The sequence below is a fragment of the Protopterus annectens genome, chromosome 12.part0, assembly GCF_019279795.1.
Source record: "Protopterus annectens isolate FY-2018-M chromosome 12.part0, PAN1.0, whole genome shotgun sequence".
Classification (NCBI taxonomy): Eukaryota; Metazoa; Chordata; order Ceratodontiformes; family Protopteridae; genus Protopterus; species Protopterus annectens.
This window is the reverse complement of record NC_056746.1, coordinates 1059990025-1059997348: the sequence shown is the minus strand read 5'-3', so window position 1 is coordinate 1059997348 and position 7324 is coordinate 1059990025.

The following is a 7324-nucleotide window of genomic DNA, read 5'->3' as shown; positions in this document are numbered from 1 at the left end:
ACTGATTTTGCCTTTTCCTCTATTTTCTTTAAAACCTCTTGTGCAGTAGCACCAAATAATGTTTCTCTAGTGGTGCGTCCAAAAGCTTAATTTTCACATGGTCTGGCAATGTTTGTTCCTTTAACCAAGCATGTCTGCATATGACTGCACCTGTCATTGCTGCTCTACATGAAGCTTCCAATGCATCATATCCACACTGAAGGAAATGGCTGCTAACCTGCTTAGTATTATGAACCAATTCCTGTATCCTCTTTCTATCTAATGGTTCAGGGGAAGCCAGTTTCTTTTGCAAGTCATCCAACATGTATTCCTGATACTGAATCATATGAAATTGACAATTTAATGCTCGCATAGAAAGGGTGGAAGATGTATATACTTTCTTGCCCCACCTTTCTAAAGCCCTAGAATCTTTTTCCGAAGGGAGTGGGTTCTTAGCAGTAGTGGAGGAAACCCCTTTAGGCCCCTGAGAAATAGTTTCAGGGTCAGCAGTATGGCCCTTGTACAGAAATTGATGTGTGTCTGGGACCCTGTAGTACCTGTCTGGCTTGAGAGGAGCAGGGGGGAGGGAGTCAGGGGAAACACTAGATTCTAAGTACACATCATCTAAAACATTTAAAACTGGAGGAATAGCTAAGGGTCTATGCTGAGGTAGCTTTAAAAATTCCCTTAACCTTTTCCTAGAATCTGAGTATTCTTGGCCTTGCCATTTGAAGTGTTCCCTCATGGAATGAAGCGTTTCCCCAAAGGAAAACTCCTCTGGAGGAGAAGCATAGGGAATAGATTCCTCCGCATCAGAATCCTCGTAGGCCGGGAAGGCCTCCTCCTGGTAGTCTGAATGTGCAGAATCACCTGAGGCCTCATCAGAGGACTGGGAGTCTACCTGCTCAACCCTAGGCCTCTTGTCAGAAGGCGGCTGAGAGCCTCTATCTGGATGAGGCTGTAAACCCCTAATCAAAGAAATAAGGTCCTCAGCTAAACTTAAAATTTGAGAACCAGAAGAGGATCCCAGAGAAACAAATCTTGGAGGGAGAGACTTAGCCTGTTTGGCAGCCTTAGCACATGTGTAGGCCTTAATGGACATAGACACTGGAGGCCTGGCAGACCCACGTGCTGGAGTAGTCTTATCCACTGAAATGGTGTCAGAAATATCCTGGGCTACGGTCTCAGAGGGGAGCACAGAAACCGGCACCGAGCTGGCCTCCGGTACCGAAGTAACCGGTGGAGCGGTGTCGTTGGTCTGTAGTGGTTGCGAAACCGGCTCAGAAGAGACCGAGACACTCGTGGTAGGCCTAAGCGTGGTGTCGGCGGAGACCACGGACCACGGGTGTCGGTCCTTATCCTTCCGTTTTTTGGGTAAATGTGCTGTCAGAAGCTCCGATGGCATGATATAACAGAAATCTTCCCCAAAATAATCCTGTGCAAACTCAGACCGACACCTAAGAGTGCGTTTATTGAAAGAGGCACAAGCTGCACAGGCCGAGACGTTGTGTTCTGGGCCTAGGCAAGGTAAGCAGTAAGAGTGGAAATCCTTATGAGGTATTTGTTTCCCACAAGTTAAACAATTATTAACTTTTTCACTTTTATCTGACATCGGCTGAGGCAAGAAAAGGTCCCCAACGGGGTACTTAGCTTTTTTGAAGACTTCAGTAGCTGAAAACACAGGAGCTGGTCGACTGGCACTTGCGAACTGCTTCTGCTTCGGGCACCACGTGGCAAGAAAGACTGAAGAAGATGGCGTCGGCTGACGTTTTTATACCCCAGGCGCTCTGACGTCGGGGAAAGGGTGACATCAGCCGACGCCGGACCCAGACTTTGGAATCCGGCCGACCGAAGGGCTGCCTGAGGCAGGACAACCCATATGTCAGGACTGCAGTTGCATCCTTGAAGGACATCAGGACAGTGGATCAGAGAAATAGATGGATCAGAAAGAAGTGTAAGTTCATATTTAGTTAGACATGCAGTCGAGAGTGGTTGAGTTTTCATTTTAAGCAAAAGAGATGATACAGAATGAGGGACAGCTACTGTGAGATCATGGCCAAGCACCAATGATTGTGCCAGATTAACTAGAATGGCAGCAGCGGCAACTGCCCTTAAACAGGGTGGAAAACATTTTGCAACAGAATCAAGTGCTGTGCTAGAATAAGCTAATGGATGATAGCTGCCCCCATGTTTTTGTGCAAGCACTCCCTGAGCAAATCCATTTCTTTCATGACAAAATAAAATAAAAGGTTTATTATAGTCTGGTAACCCTAAAGCTGGGGCAGTACCTAAAGTTTGTTTCAAATTCTGAAATGAATTTTTCCTCTTCACTATTCCAAAGGAGAGGCTCTGGTGTATCCTGCTTTAAAAGACTTATCAAAGGTTTAGCAATTTCTGAGAAGTTAGGGATCCACTGTCTGCAGTATCCTGTCATACATAGGAAAGACCTAAGCTGTCTCTGAGTGGGACCTTAGATATTGCATCAATATGAGATGGTAACACTTGCCTGCTACCCCAAGATATTAAATGACCAAGATAACATTAACGTACCTGAGATGACCACAATTGTAGTTTTTCTGTAGACACTTTATGCCCCTTTTCTGCAAGGATAGTCAGAAGATGCAAGGTATCCTGCTGACATTGCTGAAAAGAATTTGATGCTATCAGTAAATCATCTACATATAGTACTAATACAGGCCCACCCGGAAATGTCACATTCTCCAAAGCTTTTTTAAAATTTGAGAAAATAATGAAGGAGATTCAGTGTATTCTTGTGGCAACAATGTCCATGTATATTGCTCTCCCTGATAAGTAAAAGCAAACAGAAATTGACTGTCAGGGTGAATAGGTATAGAAACGAATGCTGAACATAAATCTATTACAGAAAAGTAACTAGCTGGATTTGGAACCACAGGAAAAGTAGGCAGTACTGCATTATTTACAGCCCTTAAGTATTGTACAAATCTATAAATATTCATCCCTGGCTTTTTCACTGGAAAAATAGGAGTATTACAAGGGCTTTTAGCTGGTATTATTATCTCTTGCTGTATCAGAGACTGAATTACAGGTTTGATTCCCTGCTCTGCTTCCAGCTTTAGTGGATATTGTGGAACTCTAGGGAGAGGTTTTGATGGATTTAATTTTATTTTTACTGGTTCTGCTGATTTCAGTATACCTACTTCGTTTGCGCTTAGCCCACAAGTTGGTAGGTACCTGCTGTAGTAACTCTCCATCTGCCTGTATGCTTTCAGCAGGCTGTTCCTCAGCTTCTGTTAAAACCGACAATACTTCCCCCCTCCGATTCTGTTGGAACATTTAGATACACCCCTTCTGGGGTACAGTAAATAGTACAACCCAGCTTGCATAACAAATCTCTTTCTAGCAGATATACTAGTGCAGTAGTACTCAAAAGAAAAGAATGATTTTCTTCAATCAGACCTAAAGAAATGGGGATGGGTTCTGAAACAGGATACATAACCATAGTATTTGTTACTCTGACTGCCTTTACTTTATGCTCTGATACTGGTATTTAACTGTCTGAAGTAATTTTTAACACTGACCTGGTGGCTCCAGTGTCCACCAGAAATGGGGTTTTCTTTGTATTTATTTTCATCTTAATGTAGGGTCCATTTTGATCTATTGGCAATAGAGGGTTAAGATTCACTTCTGCATTATTTCCTTGACCTAGTCATTATGGAGCTTCCCGACTCCTTCCAATCTGAGGAGATGGTGGAGGAAAAACTGCATTATTATAATTTGGTTGTCATTCAGTCCCGGTATCTTGGACTGTTTGCTTTTGCCTGTGTGGGCATTCTCCTCTCCAGTGTCCTGCTTCTCCAGAGTTGAAGCAAGACGTGTTAGATGAAGCCAGAGGGGCACTGCCAGCTCATTGCTGCCAACCAGCTGCACCTTGTTCCCCTCAACCAGCACTTTTACTAAATCCTCTAGAAATTCCTCTACCCCTTCCCCTGCTTATGCCTCAACCCCTTGGGTTTTCCAGCTGCCTGGTTTGTAAAGTTAACAGCTTATCCTCCGTATCCTTCCTTTGTTTTTCCTGATACTCTGTACAGTGATTTGCAGCACTTAATAAAGACTCTGAGTCATTTCCTTGCCAGTCTATGTGCACTTGCTTTATTTGATTTTGTACAGGGGCTTACAGACCCAGCACAAAAGCTGCTGCAATAGCTGGCTTAGCTTGCTGTTCTGGGTCTAGTATTCCTGAATGTCTAGCAAATGCTGTCTTAAGGCGACAAGTACTCTGCAGGGGCTTCCCTTTTATTTTGTTTACATGCCTGTATTTTAGACCAGTCATTCCTAACTTGACACACATCCATAATTTTGTTTAACAATGCTGTTCCTTTATCTGTTAATGCATTCCCTGTGAGAGTGAAATCTGTTATCTTAGCCTTTTCAAGTATCTGCTTTCTTATTTCATTGGAAGTAACTACCCTCATCAGTTGATTTAAATCTGTCAAAGTAGGACTGTAACATTCTATTATAATTTTGAATTCTTCTTTGAATTTTAATGGCTCTTCTCTAATATTTGGAAAATGTTTGAACATAGCATGCAAATCAGCAGGGGTCCAAAGACGATGAACAAGTTCTCTATTGTTAGCCCTTAAATTTCCCTGAGAGGTGCCAAAAGATCCCCTCCAGAGGTTGTAATCTCCTGTCGTACCCTGTCATGTGAGCGTGTATGGTGAGACATAGGAGTGTCAAATACTAATGCCCCTGTTGGGGAAGTAAAAGCTATCTGAGAAGGATAGGAAGAAGAACTCCCCCTCAACTGCAGATGCCTGTTCAGAATATAAAGCTTGAACAGGGGAACCAGTCTGAGATGTACCAGTATCACATGAATTGGGTGTCCAATGTACAGTAGACTGAAAGGCAGGGGCCTGAGAAACAACAGAGTCTTGTACAGGAGGTACCCGTACTGGCGCATATGGGGGTGGGGGTGCAGTAGCTACTGGAGGATTATCATCCTCTTCAGAAGTTTCTACTTTTTGGCCATCCTCAGTTTGTTCCAAACTTGCTAAGACAGGCTAAAGGGATCCCTTTTTACTGGTCTGTTCTGCCTTTTTAACCTCTTTTACTTGTTGCAACAATTTCTTATTAACACCCTGCAACCTTTTTAATCCTGACTCAATTTCCCTTTTAAGTGCTTCACTGTACCAAGAATAAAATGCTGTCATTTGTTCCCCACTTACTTTGCTTTTCTTTTCTCCCAAAATACCTTTCAGTGTCATCAGTTTAGTCTTATCATAAGTTCTATTTAATGGAAATACCCCACCAGAACAATTCTTGATAAGCTGAAACCAGTCATGCAAATATTTACAACTTTCTTTCCCATTGGTTTCTCTTTTTAGTTTCTCTATCTTATTTTTTGGATATCTAGCCTGGTTCTTATTTTTTGGTTTTCTAGCCTGTTTCTTATTTTACATACATGTTATTTTACATACATGTTGTTGCTATTTCTCTAGTATGCTCGGCTTTGCTTATTATGCTGTTTTAGGTCGTCCACCATCCTGACGAAGATTTCGAAAAGTGTAGCCTAACAATGTATTTTACCAGCAAGGGTTGATTTTTGTCCAGCAAGACTATTTTTAGTTAACTGCATTTTTTTAGCTAATTTTAGCTAATCTCCGAACTTCACTATTGTAGGTTTAGAGTGATTCTACTAACCACATATGAGCTGGCTCAGGGTATCTAACCTATCAGATTGTAAGGTGTGATGTCAAGTTGTCGTGCCCAATCACAATAAGTTTTTTTCACCCACACTTGATTGGCTTCAACTGACACACCCCCAGGTACTCTTATAAAAGGAAATCCTCAGGATCACACTTTCCATTAAGGAACTATGCTTTGATGGTGATTATACTTCTGGTACTTTTTACTTCAATAAAGTATGACCTTCTAGAATCTAAACTTTGACTACGTTGATTTTTTGCCACCACGGCGAGCAGAGCTCCTTAGCCGAGCCACATTTACTTTGTTTTGCCTGTTTTTTCTGTGTGTTTCATCTTTGATTTCTAGCTGCCACACTAGCGGTTCTTCTCACCAGGCGACCTGACCAGCTGGAACTACGACCTGTATACGAAGCCTTTCTAAAGGCTTTACTCAGCCTTCAACCACAAGCGCTCGGGTATGCACAGCCTTTCTCAAGGCTTTACCGGTAGCCCAGCTTCTTCACCAACATCCCACTGTACCTTTATTAAGGCAGACTACCTGGTCATCCATTTGTTCTTGGCTTCCCTAGGGTATTTTATTCATGGACATTTTTCCTCCTCTGCATAGGAGCTTGAATACCCAGGTCCCACAGGCAATCATTTTCCTGCTGGATAGTTAAAATACATAAAATATGCAGGTGTTCCCTTTTCAGAGATTTGATCTTGCTTGCTTATCTTTGCTCCCATTTTTCTAATTTTATAAATAAATAATAATAAAAATGTTAGGCTTACCTTAGAACATCTGGATCCTGGTAGTTTAGAAGACAGAAAATAAGTGTAGTAATCCACACACCGTACAGGGAGGGAAGAGTAGGAAGTCTGCCGGTGTGCAGCAACAGAAAAGAGGTTTCAATCAGCCTTTTCCCACAGCATCCCCTTAGTTTCATCCCAGTGTGAGCTCAAAATATACAGCTCGAACATTGCGGTCAGGAGAATGGTGCAGATAGGTACTGTGTCCAGAACTAACCACTCTTTCGGATACCCTGAGAGTACTTCCACGCAATCACACTTAAGTCCCAGTATGCTTATGGGGTCATGAATTTATTTTAACAATGCATACCTCTATGTCCTATCATGCGGTAGGCTCATGAATTTGTTTTAACAGTATATAGTCTACGTCCCAATCATGCTGTGGGCTCATGAACTTGTTGTATAGTATACATTCCTGTTATGCTGTGGACTCATGAATTTGTTTTAACAATATATAGTCTACATCCCAATCATGCGGTGGGCTCATGAACTTGTTTTAACAGTTTACAGTCTATGTCCCAGTCATGCAGTGGGCTCATGAACTTGTTGTAACTTTACATTTAACTTTTTCTTTTCTTTCTCTCATACATTCATACATTGGCAGAATAAAACACCTCTCATACTTCTTAACTTAAATTCCAGAGGGTACCACCTCCTTGTGTTATTTTGTGCTTTACTGTATGTGCACATACATTTACTATTCTCATTTGCTGTGGGGTCCTCCCACTATTACTTGTATACCTTACAAACAACTCAGTCAAACAAAAACACAGTAATGCACTTATTCTACATTTTGCTAAAATTGTCTAAAAGAAAGAGAAAAAAAAACACAAACCAACTATTTTCACTTACAAAAAACTTCCCTGCCA